This window comes from Capsicum annuum, chromosome 3 (assembly GCF_002878395.1).
Source record: "Capsicum annuum cultivar UCD-10X-F1 chromosome 3, UCD10Xv1.1, whole genome shotgun sequence".
Lineage (NCBI taxonomy): Eukaryota > Viridiplantae > Streptophyta > Magnoliopsida > Solanales > Solanaceae > Capsicum > Capsicum annuum.
The window spans coordinates 177,872,838-177,885,030 of NC_061113.1; the positions used below are offsets into that span (position 1 = coordinate 177,872,838).

General features: G+C 35.1%; 1 pseudogene; it reads right to left on the bottom strand.

The window, feature by feature from the left end:
• Positions 1 to 6,250: 6,250 nt before the first annotated feature.
• LOC107865295 overlaps positions 6,251 to 12,193 on the bottom strand; it is a 34,928-nt pseudogene continuing 28,985 nt past the window's right edge.

Genomic DNA, 12,193 nt, shown 5'->3' on the forward strand with positions numbered 1-12,193 from the left:
TTTTAGCACCCGTAGTGCTTGGACTAGCACCATTTTTTGTTGGTGCACAAACTGCTAGAGTTCAAAATATTAATTCATGTAGTTGTTGGCAGCAAAGTTGCATCTATTGGGAAAGACGAGCACATAATCAAAGATCCCGACAGGGTAGCAGCGGAAAATACCTAAGACTAAACTTTTCCTTTCAACTTGAATCAAGAGAAGACAAACAAACCCAAGAAAAATAGAGTAATATACAGAAAACAAATCAACCAAATGAAACAAGACAAGAATAAAGGCAATCACACGAGACACAAGATTTACGTGGAAAATCCTTCAATGTGAAGAGTAAAAACCTACGGTACCAAAACCTCCACTATAATCACTAAATATTTACAATATTATCGTCCAAAATGGCCACAAAACATGTTCCAAACAACAAGAAATAATACATAAACCACATCACCAAACACTAGAGAAACAAAGGAGTGAAAGCACCAAAAATGTAGCTACTGTTCGGAAATGAAGAACGGGAGCTACAGGCCATCAAATCAAGCTCCAACAGTTCCTAATCAAAGATTGAGATGATAGGAACAAGAAGTCAAAAAATCAGCTCAATCGGACAAGAGACGAAGCGGAAATTGCAATTTGAAGTTGACAGTTGTGGCTGAAATTTAGGTACGAAAATCAGCTTTGTTTTTCTCTCTTTGCTGCTGAAAACTCTCTTTTTTGTGATGGTGAATAATACCTAAAAAGATCAATATATATGACCTATAGTAATGGGCCTATGGGCAAAAGTGGGTTGGTCCAAATTGGGCTTCATTTTATCCACATAGAAAGGGACAAAGGCCCATGACCCAATAATTCTCCCCTTCCCAACTATGTGGAAAAGACCGCCATCCCGGGCGATCATGCAACAATCTTCAAACTTCCCTCTTGGAAAAGCTTTAGTCATCATGTCAGAACCATTATCATCCGTATGAATCTTCTCAAGTTCAAGCAACTTAGAATCCAACACATTCCGAATCCAATGGTATCTCATATCAATGTGTTTAAAACGACCATAAAATGTAGAATTCTTGCCAATATGTATGGCACTTTGACTGTCGCAATGAAGCACATACCTGTTTTGAGCACAACTAAGTTCCCCCAAGAATCTCTTCATCCAAAACAATTCTTTACAAGCTTTAATGGCAGCAATAAGCTCAGCTTCTATAGTAGATAAAGCAACACAATTTTGCAACCTAGATTGCCAAGACTCAGCTCCCCCTGCAAAAGTATCCAAATACCCTGAAGTAGACTTACGAGTATCAACATCACCGGCCATATCTGAATCAGCATAACAACAAAGACTAGGCTTCCCTGTACCAAAACACAAACTCAGACTAGAAGTGCCACAAAAATATCTCATAATCCACTTCATAGCATTCCAATGTTCTCTTCCCGGATTAGAAAGAAAACAACTAACAATACCAACTGCATGAGCAATATCCGGTCTTTTGCAAACCATTGCATACATCAAACTACCAACAGCTGAAGCATAAGGAACTTTCTCCATATCTTCCTTGTCATCCTCACTGGAAGGACACTACTTTGTGCTCAACTTGAAATGCATAGCTAAAGGTGTACTAACAACCTTAGCCTTGTCCATGTTAAACGTTAGAAGTACTTTCTGAATGTACTTCTTTTGTGATAACCACAACTTCTTGGCCTTTCTTTCACGGATAATATGCATGCCAAGAATCTGCTTTATTGGTCCTAAGTCTTTCATAGAAAAAGTCTTACTCAACTCTTGCTTCAACTTTTCAATCCTGCAAGTATTAGAACCAACAACAAGCATGTCATCAACATAAATTAACACAATAATAAAGTCACCATCAGAGAATTTTTGTACAAAAACACAATGGTCTGAAGTAGTCTTCTTGAAGCCCTGCTGACTCATAAAGGAACAAAACTTTCTGTACCACTGCCTAGGAGCTTGTTTCAAATCATACAAGCTCTTATTCACTTTGCAAATATAATTCCCTTTTCCCTTGACATCAAAACCTTCGGGCTGCTCCATATAAATTTATTCATCTAAGTCACCATGGAGAAAAGTAGTTTTAATATTCATTTGCTCAACTTCGAAATCTAGACTTGCAGCTAGGCCTAGAACCACACGAATGGATGACATCTTCACAACCAAAAAAAATATCTCATCAAAATCAACTCTTTTTTTTCTGGTTAAATCCCTTCACAACCAATCTAGCCTTGTACCGTGGAACTAGATTACCATCTTCATGCTTCACCCGAAAAACCCACCTATTTTTTAAAGCTTTTCTATCTTTAGGCAACTTAACCAAATCAAAGGTATAATTATCATGCAAATATTTAATTTCATCTTCCATAGCATCAAACTACTTTTTTTTTCTTCACTTTTCATAGCCTCATCAAGACTCTCAGGTTCTCCCCCATCAGTCAAGAGTACATACTCATTGGAAGAATAATGATATGAAGGTATTCTCTCTCTAGTAGATCATCTGACAGAACTCTGGTTGCTAATCAACTTGCACTGCAGCTTCAAAACATCATGCTGGTCATTCTGAACATGATCATCATCTTGATTATCAACTTGATTTTCATCATCATGAAGATTTTCTTCGGGAGTAGTAGTCAAAGGAATTGGATCAACATCAACTAGACTTTCACTACTCTGAGAATCAACCTTCTCTGCTTTATCAAAATCTTCAATTGCTTGGTCTTTAAAAAACACAACATCACGGCTTCTAACAATTATCTTCTCAACTGGATCATAGAAATGATAGCCAAATTCATTTTGACCATAACCAATGAATATACACTGCCTAGTTTTAACATCCAACTTTGAACTTTCATCCTTAGGAACATGCACAAAAGATTTACACCAAAAGACTTTAAGATGATCATAAGAAACATTCTTACTAGACCAAACTTTGTCAGGAACATCATCATTCAAAGCAACAGTAGAAGATAAATTAATAACATAAACAGTTGTATTAAGTGCTTCTGTCCAAAAGGTCTGACAGCTTAGCATCTGAAAGCATACATCTAACCCTCTTAACTGGTGTTCTGTCCATCCTCTTTACTAAGCCATTCAACTGAGGAGTCTTGGAGGATTTTTCTAATGCCAAATACCCTGCTCTCTACAATATCTATCAAAAGGACCAATATACTCACCACTATTATCTGAACGGATGTATTTTAATTTTTTCCCTGTCTGTCTTTCAACCAAGGCCTAAAAATTATTGAACACATCAAGTACTTGATCCTTGGATTTCAAAGAAAATACCCAGAGTTTGCGAGAATGATCATCGATAAAAGTCACAAAGTAAAGTGCACCACCATAAGACCTTACTTTAAGAGGACCGCACAAATAAAAATGCACCAACTCCAGCAAATTAAACTTTCTTGAAGGTGGATAACTTTGAAAAGAAACTCTTTTCTGTTTACCAGCTAAGCAATGAACACACTTCAACTTTACTTCTTTCACTCTATAAAGCAAATTTTTCTTAGCCAAACTATCAATTCCCTTCTCACTTATATGACTCAACCTTCTATGCCATAACTCTAATGAAGTATCATTCTCCACCAAGTTTATCAAGCCTCTAGAAGTAGAGCCCTGAAATACGTACAAGTTAGACAACTTGTCACCTTGAGCCATAATCATCAAACCTCTAGTAAGCTTCCACTGGCTAGCATTAAGGGTATTAACATAACCCTCATCATCAAGGTTCCCTATAGAAATCAAATTTAGGCGAACATCTGGAGCATGCTTGACATTATTGAGAACTAGTTTAGAACTATTGTTTCTTTCCAAACAAATCGTGTCAATGACAAGTACTTTAACTTCATCATTATTGCCCAGTTTCAACATCCCAAAATTACCTGGAGTATAAGAAGAAAATAATTTCTTCTTTGGCGTAACATGAGAAGTAGCACCAGAATCCATAAACCGGCTAGACTCATCACAAATAAAATTAATGGCATTCTCACCAGAAGCAATAAGAAGATCAACATTAGCAACAACAGCAACACGATTTTCATCATCGCCTTCTTTCTTTTGCCGTCTTATATCTCTCTTATGCTTTTAATAATATTTTATAATATGCCCTTTTTTGTTGAAATAGTTACATGTAACATTCTTGAATTTGGACGACTTGCTTCTACTTTTATCTCTATCATTTGAATCTCTGGACTTATTTCTCCCCCTCTCTTCAGTAACCAAAACATCGGAGTGTGAAGATAAAGAAGATAAGGCCTGAGATCTTCTTATCATCTCTTCATTCAACATACCACTCTTAACATATTCCATAGTTACAATACCACTGAGAGCAGAATTAGTCAAAGAAACTCGAAGAGTTTCCCAAGAATCATGCAGAGTATTAAGAAGCCAAAGTCCCTGAATTTCTTCATCGAACTTTACACCCATTCCGGACAGCTGGTCCAGGACACCCTGAAAATCATTTATATGATCAGAAATAGGAATGTCCTTTTTATACCCGATATTCATCAATTACTTAAGCAGGAAAAACTTGTTATTGCTAGTCTTCAAAATATAAAGTGTCTCGATCTTGTCCCACAAACGTCTAGCATGTGTCTCATTCACAATATGATTTCTAATATTATCTTCAACCCATTGTCTGATATAGCCACAAACCTGTAAGTTCTCAAATTCCCAATTCTCATCTATCATGGATTCAGGTTTAGTAGATGCAAACACAGGTAGATGTATTTTCTTGACAAATAAAAGATCTTTTATCTTTCCTTTCCAAGTATGATAGTTACTACCACTCAAACACACCATCTTGCTCATATTTTCCTCCATTATGTAAATCGACAATCAATAACAACCAATGCTCTAATACCACTTTGGTGGGAAAGACGAGCACATAATTAAAGAGCCCAATAGGCTAGCAGCAGAAAATACCCAAGACTAAACTTTACCATTCAACTTGAACCAAGAGGAGACAAATAAACCCAAGAAAAATAGAGTAATATACAACAAACAAATCAACCAAATGAAACAAGACAAGAATAAAGACAATCACATGAGACATAAGATTTACGTGAAAAATCCTTTAGTGTGAAGAGTAAAAATCCACGGGACCAAAATCTCCACTATAATCGCCAAAGAGTTACAATATTATCCTCCAAAATGTCCACCAAACAAGTTCCAAACAACAAGAAACAATACATAAACAATAGCACCAAACACTAGAGAAATAAAGGAGTGAAAGCACCAAAAATGCAGCTACCATTTGGGAATGAATAATAGGAGCTACAGGCCACCAAATCAAGCTCCGTCTATTCTTAATCAAAGATTGATATGGGAGGAATAAGCAGTTTAAAAATCAGATAAATTGGACAAGAAACAAAGCGGAAATCACAATTTGAAGTTGACAGTTGTGGCTGAAATTTAGGTGCGAAAATTGGTTTTGTTTTTCTCTCTTGGCTGCTGAAAACTCTCTTTCTGTTATGGTGAATAAGACCTAAAAAGATCAATATATATGCCCCATAGTAATGGGCCTATGGGCAAAAATGGGTTGGTCCAAATTTAGATTCATTTTATCCACATAGGTAGGGGCAAAGTCCCATGACCCAACAACATCTGTGCATTCACTACAAAAATGAAAGGGACCAATGTAAGCATGGATTGGGTGAAAATTGGGAGTTTGTTGATATTTATTACCTTTGTGCGGCACAATTAACCACAACATTGGGTTTCTCATTCATATTATAAATCTTGGTATCTTCTGTTTAAACATATACACTTTTATGGAGGAAAGGTGGGAGATAGAAAAGAAAGGACTGACTGTATATGTCCTCATTTATACTTTTCCTCGATCACTGAAGGCGATGGTAGAGGCTCTGCATATGAAGGATTCTATTTCAAAATTAGTAAGCAAGATTATGAAAGTTCATAACTATACTTTGTTGTACAAAACTTGGTAAGCTTAAAAGAGGAAAAAATTGATACTCTTGAGTTATCTCTTTGTAATTGATCTGCTCCTATGCTAACAATTCACAGATGCAATCAAGAAAACCAACTTTTGTATCCAAATAAAGTGATGTACTCCTTGGGAAACTATTTTTGTGCAAATTTAAAGAAAAACTGCTATAAGTACAAAATTTCTATGAAAGCACAAATAATGAAAAATGAAAGTTAAAAGTTGGATGAGATAATACTCACTATCTACCAGTAGAAGTCCAAGCTAGAGAACCATTATCTAGTAAAATATGAACACATTTACGCCATATTTGATAAGTGTAAAGGTCTTGCTCCTTTACCATCTTTAACTTTTACAAACCAACCATATCTCCTAAAAGTTTAACTCAAACACAATGACTTAGAACAAATTGATAAATATACATCATAGAAATAAGAAACAAAAAAGTGAATTCTCAAAGAGGTATACCAAGAAGACACAATATGTGATATCTGAAAAGCACAAAGAATTGTCTTAAGACAATTAGAGTTCCCATAATAGGCAGCATATTCCAGGCATGGTCTCCTATTCAGCGCATCAAACATCAAAACCTGAGTATATTTCAATAGTTAAACCCATAAATTTTGTAGAGAACAACTGGCAGTTCAACATACTTTCCATGTACTTTAGGTGAAACTCCGATCCATTGGTCGCCTCAAAATGACTTGGTAGAGGATCAAAAGAAAAGGCCAGTAAATGCAACAGCTAAACAACCTTTCCTAGCATAAGAAACTCCCCGTAAAACTGACTTCTTGGATAGTTCCCAGCCAGTACCTGACGCCTCTGATCCAAATAACCAAATAGAGACTCCTTTATTTTGGGGTGCACAATAGCCAAATACTTGTTGAAATAGAAGTTTCTAAAACTACAAGTTGGGAGGATTCTCAAAAATTCCATTGGATCCATTGCTTTTCTGTCCCTGTACTGTGCAAAACACTTGCAGCAGTGTTGGTTTGGCTGGAGCAGTGATGATAAGCTTCCATCCATGTAAAATGTCTCGTGATAAAATTCTTGGATCATTTTTTGGTTCACATAAGATTCCAATACGTATTTTGTGGCAATGTCCCAGTGAGCAGAACACATCAAAGACAGAAGCAAACTGCTTATTGAAAATAGTAAATTTATGGCAATATCTACAGCAGACATGAACCAGCCATTAAGGATGAAAAGAGGCTTCCATACTCCTTGTTCAAAAAGAGATGATGCCAAACTGGAGCTGGGAGCAAAGCAAGATATAGCAGTAAAAGATATTCCACCAAAGTTAAAAGTTGACCATGTAACGAAAATGACTTCTCAAAAATCTTCTTTTTCATCTATTTATACTCAGACATAGCATAGAGGTTTTGATTTTTGTTTGATAATTCTCCAAAATTCCTAGATCCATGTTGTATTACATGCTAAATTTCTCAAAATTGTTGTCGTATTTGGTGATTTCTATGAATATATGGACAATTTTGAGAATCTAGTTAGGGATTTATTATCTATTGTTGTTTGGAGTATTTGATTCGAGAGGCCACTATTTGAAAGATTTGTGGTCCTGCTATTCTTGTAATACATCAGCAGAAGACATTAGAAGACCATTGCCGCCTAGCGGACGAAAGTATCTATTAGGGAAATCAAAGAAAAAGAAGTCAACTCCATGATATTATTTCAAACTACTCACACATCAAAATGCAGACACTAAGGAACAAATTTCTAATTAGGATAACTTCAAAGGAACACACCGTTGACCATGATCATGAAGATGGCATGCCAAAAAGGAGGTATGTCCTTTGGTGGAAACATCAACAACGAAGACAAAAGATCGTTATTTTGGTACCACTAATAAAACCCAAGTACATTACCATTGACAGAAGACATATGCCGACCAGAACAGGAAGAAGAAGATCAATAATTTCATTGTTGATTAGTAAGAGAAAAGTATTAAGCAGAAAGAGCAATTAGCAAATTAGTTGTTGAGGATTGGTATTAAGAAGGCATTGTACATCACCTTAAGTGCAGTCTGCTTCTTTACAATATCATTTGACTTAAATATGACAGCAATAATAAAAATTATAACAAAAAAAACCTATAAGTTTATGCACAAATCAAAGAGCAAGCTTTAGAAATACTAACTTATGGAAAGCATGGTAAAGCACAGTAACTCTTAAACAAGAAAAACAAAAAATTGATAGCCATCATAACTTTCAATAGAAAAAATAATAGAATGTAGATACCATCATTACAATATTCTAAAAACAATAGCAGTGAAAAGGTTCATTAATTACAAACTGTGGAAAATAGTTTTAAGTGAAAACCTCTTTGTTACACAAAGGGGAAGCTGAATACCTTACAAATGCTTCTGGATGTAAACAATCAACAAAAGCAAAGAGAACAGAATAATTTGTTCAATCCACCGGCCAGTGTAACGCCCTGAAAATCTATCCTGAGATGTCACACGGTGCTTAGGACCATAAGTGATCCCAAGCTAACTCTTTATACTGGTATAACTAATAAGAACTGAATAAATATGTATAAATAACTGAGTTTACTGTGTAGAAACATAAAAATGATGGAATCTATGAAATTACAATATTGATACAACTTTTACATTCTGATAAATTCTGAAAAGAGGGTCAGAAATTACAAAACTGACTCTAACTGATGTCTATAAAGCCTTTACTATACTGACTTTAGATAGCTAGGATGCAACTCCAAATACCCCTAATCAATACATATGAATAAGAAAGTAAAGTGCATAAATGACATCTAACTAAAGTCCCCGAAGAAGAAGGACTCATCATCTGTTGGCTAGAATCTGCAACTATCTGTATATAGTATGCGTGCTACAACTCGTACCTACATTATGAGACAATGTAGAACATAGACGTATATATGGATTAGTACTTTGAGGATGGACCGAGTAAATGGAAGTGAACTGCAAAAGTAAAAAATCATCTCATCTTCATAATTTGTAAAACAATGCATGCTAAATGTAAATGACTCAATACTAAAATCTATAATCATGAACAATAAATCATGCTTTATAAATCTAGTGAGTCATAACATTTAGTTCTAAAAGTTGTGCTTGTATTCTCTCTTTAAATCATATTGCCTGAGTGTAGAAATTTCACACTCTTAAATCTAAAATCTGTAGCTAATATCTTTCTGTAAACATAATTTGAGTATTACTTGTGAGCCTTCACACTTATTTTTCTAAAAGATTTTCTGTAGATCTTTTACTTTAGCTATCTGGGGAAAATACTTTAATAAGCTTTCTATAAGGGAAAATACTTTATCTTAAATGTTTAGAAATCTAAAAACTTATTCTAAATGAGAAAATATTCTAACTGACATAAACCATGTGATCATTCATGTAGTCCAACGTTCTTATCCCCCTAAGAAGGAATCCTCACATTGGGGAGATGAGTCATACTCTTGCCAGGGAGTCTAACCTATCTAAATGATCATTTATCTATCATCCACGTAGAAGTGGGAAAAATCTAAATCCTACGTAGGAAGGTAGTTCTGGGGTATGGAATCATAGTAACATACCCATCTTAGTGCTAAATACTACTCTCATTAAATTCATATGCTCATTCTTATCGAAATCCACTTAAAAAATAGTATAATGGTTGATAATAAGAACCAACAGTATATCTGTAAAGCTAAATATGTAATCTGAATCTGTAAAGTGGATTTCATATCTATTCTGGGACCAAAAGGTCAAATCTTTATCAATAATCTAAAAAGAATCTAGTCATAAAGTGCTCATAGCACAATCAATCTTGAAATAACAATCTTTAATTGGGGCTTAATAACCCCTGCATCAAACTCATGTTAAAATATCATAATATTCATGCTTGGTAATGTAAACATTTATAACTGGAAATTCCTTCAATATGAATAAAAATATAAGCATAAACTGCAACTCAACTCTTAAATCACTTGAAATCTCATAATCTTATAAATAGCAATATTGGGTATAATCCATAACTTCAATTTCATGGGAAATAACATAAAATTCAGTAAAATTTGTACTTAAAATAAGTTTTGGGCACAAGGATGAAAGGATTATCCTTGTTGAAAAACCCCACATACCTTGATTGAAGATTAGTTGAAGAAACTTGATTTATTGATTCCTATTTGAGTTCTTGGAGATGAGTTCTTGATTATCTTACCTTGGGAATCCTCAATTTGGAACATTCTTGGAGAATCTATGGAGGTTTTTTTTTTTTTTAATTTCTTGGAGAAGAAGCTCTTGAGTTCTAGGGTTTTTTGTTGAGAGAAAATTGATGAAATAAGCATAAAGTACTTATAATAGACTTAAATCTTATGTTTGGATGGATTGGGGCCTTAGGGATTTACCAAAATACCCCTTTTAATATTTTTTTTATTTGGGTGGCCACCGCGACGTGCCACTATCGTGGTGGCTTACTGGAATTTGGACAATTGGGAACTGGGCAGACTCTGCGATGCGCCACCATAACGGTGTCCTATAGTTTTGCCATTTTGGCCACTGGCGCGATGCACCAGTATCGCGTTGGGCTACTGGATTTTGGCAATTGATAATTTGGACCTCTCTCCGATGTGCCAATATCGCAAAGGTTCACTGGAATTGACAATTATGAAATTGTCCTTTACCGCGACACGGTGGTTGCTCGGTTGGGACACAATCAACTTAAAAATGCTCTAACTCCTCTACCGAGTATTGAATTTGGGAGAATTTAGTATCGATGGAAAGCTTATTCAATTTTCCACACAATAGAACGTCTAATTCTAGAAAATACTGCATGAAATAAAAGGTATTCATCTTTGAAGCAAATCTTTAACATTTTAGGGATGGTTTTAAGATAGGAAAAGTGAGGGGTGTTACAATATCTCCTCCTTGGGAACATTCGTCCTTTAGGCTATCATGCATAACTGAAATAAACTGTATGACAGAATCTCAACATAGTGAGCTATTGAACTGATCTATGAGTGCGTGAATTCTCATGAAAATGGCTATATGGCTAAGATAGAAACGAGAGCATCAACTTATGAGTAGTTATTACTTTAGGTTGGATCTGATTTTGTGAGAAAAAAAGGAGAGGTTTAAGACATGAACACTCCATGAAAAATTCAAGGCATTACAACATCTCTCCCTTGGGATCATTCGTCTTCGAATGATACTGATTTAGGTGAAATGCTTGGTAAAGGCTGAGATGATATGCAGGATACTTACGAACTAAATCATGAATTCATATCTGAATCTCAAACTGATGCATTATGCATAAACAGAGATGAATCCTCAATTTACATGGATGGGAATAAACTACCTCTTGAAATGGCCTTACTCATGAAATTTCAGGTAGTAATACTAGACTATATTGAAAGTTGGAAAACTATCAAAATTTGTCGATCGAACTGTTAACCCAGATTGCTAGCTATAAGAACTGAATTGTACCAAAGGCTATACTCAGATGGAGTATTTCTCCAACACTCTTCTAAGAAATTACTAATGATATTAGGGATTAAAGAACTTTGGACAGGATCTGAACAAAACATTTGAATAAGAAATCACAACATTGCTACCACTCTATAGCATGGAAAATAGACACATAAATCATAAGCTAGGATGGAATTACCAGGCCATAGGCAATGCAACTTCTTACTTTCAAGCTTAGCAACACTTCTCAAACACTCCCTCAACTATACTATTCCCCTCAAATACCATACTCGCTTGATTAAACTTATAATTCTCACATGGGCATTGATAAATCCTTTTACTAAAGTCTAAACAAACTAGATTCTCTCATTGTGGTCAAGCCTAACTCGGAATCACAAGGTACTGCACCTAACACCATAATACTAGTCTGAACTATGAATTCAATACTCCAAGAATTGTCATAACTACTCACTCTAGGATGATTCTTCCTATCACTTTAATAACTAAATTCAACCTCTTACTAGAAATTCATTAATGCACAACACACCTATCCTCTTATATACCAACATGACATTCAAGCCTATCTTCTTAACCACATATGCGCTTCTAAACAAATACCCATAAGAGTACATTTCTCGTATTCTCTAATACCTCTATCAATAACAACTTCTATGTACTAATCTTTGGAGGACACGTATAGAAATATTCTCATCTACCCAATTCATACACAAAAAGCTTCACCTTAATATTTCTTCATTTATAGCATACAACCATCTTTCCCAATATAACAAATTTACTCTTTCCC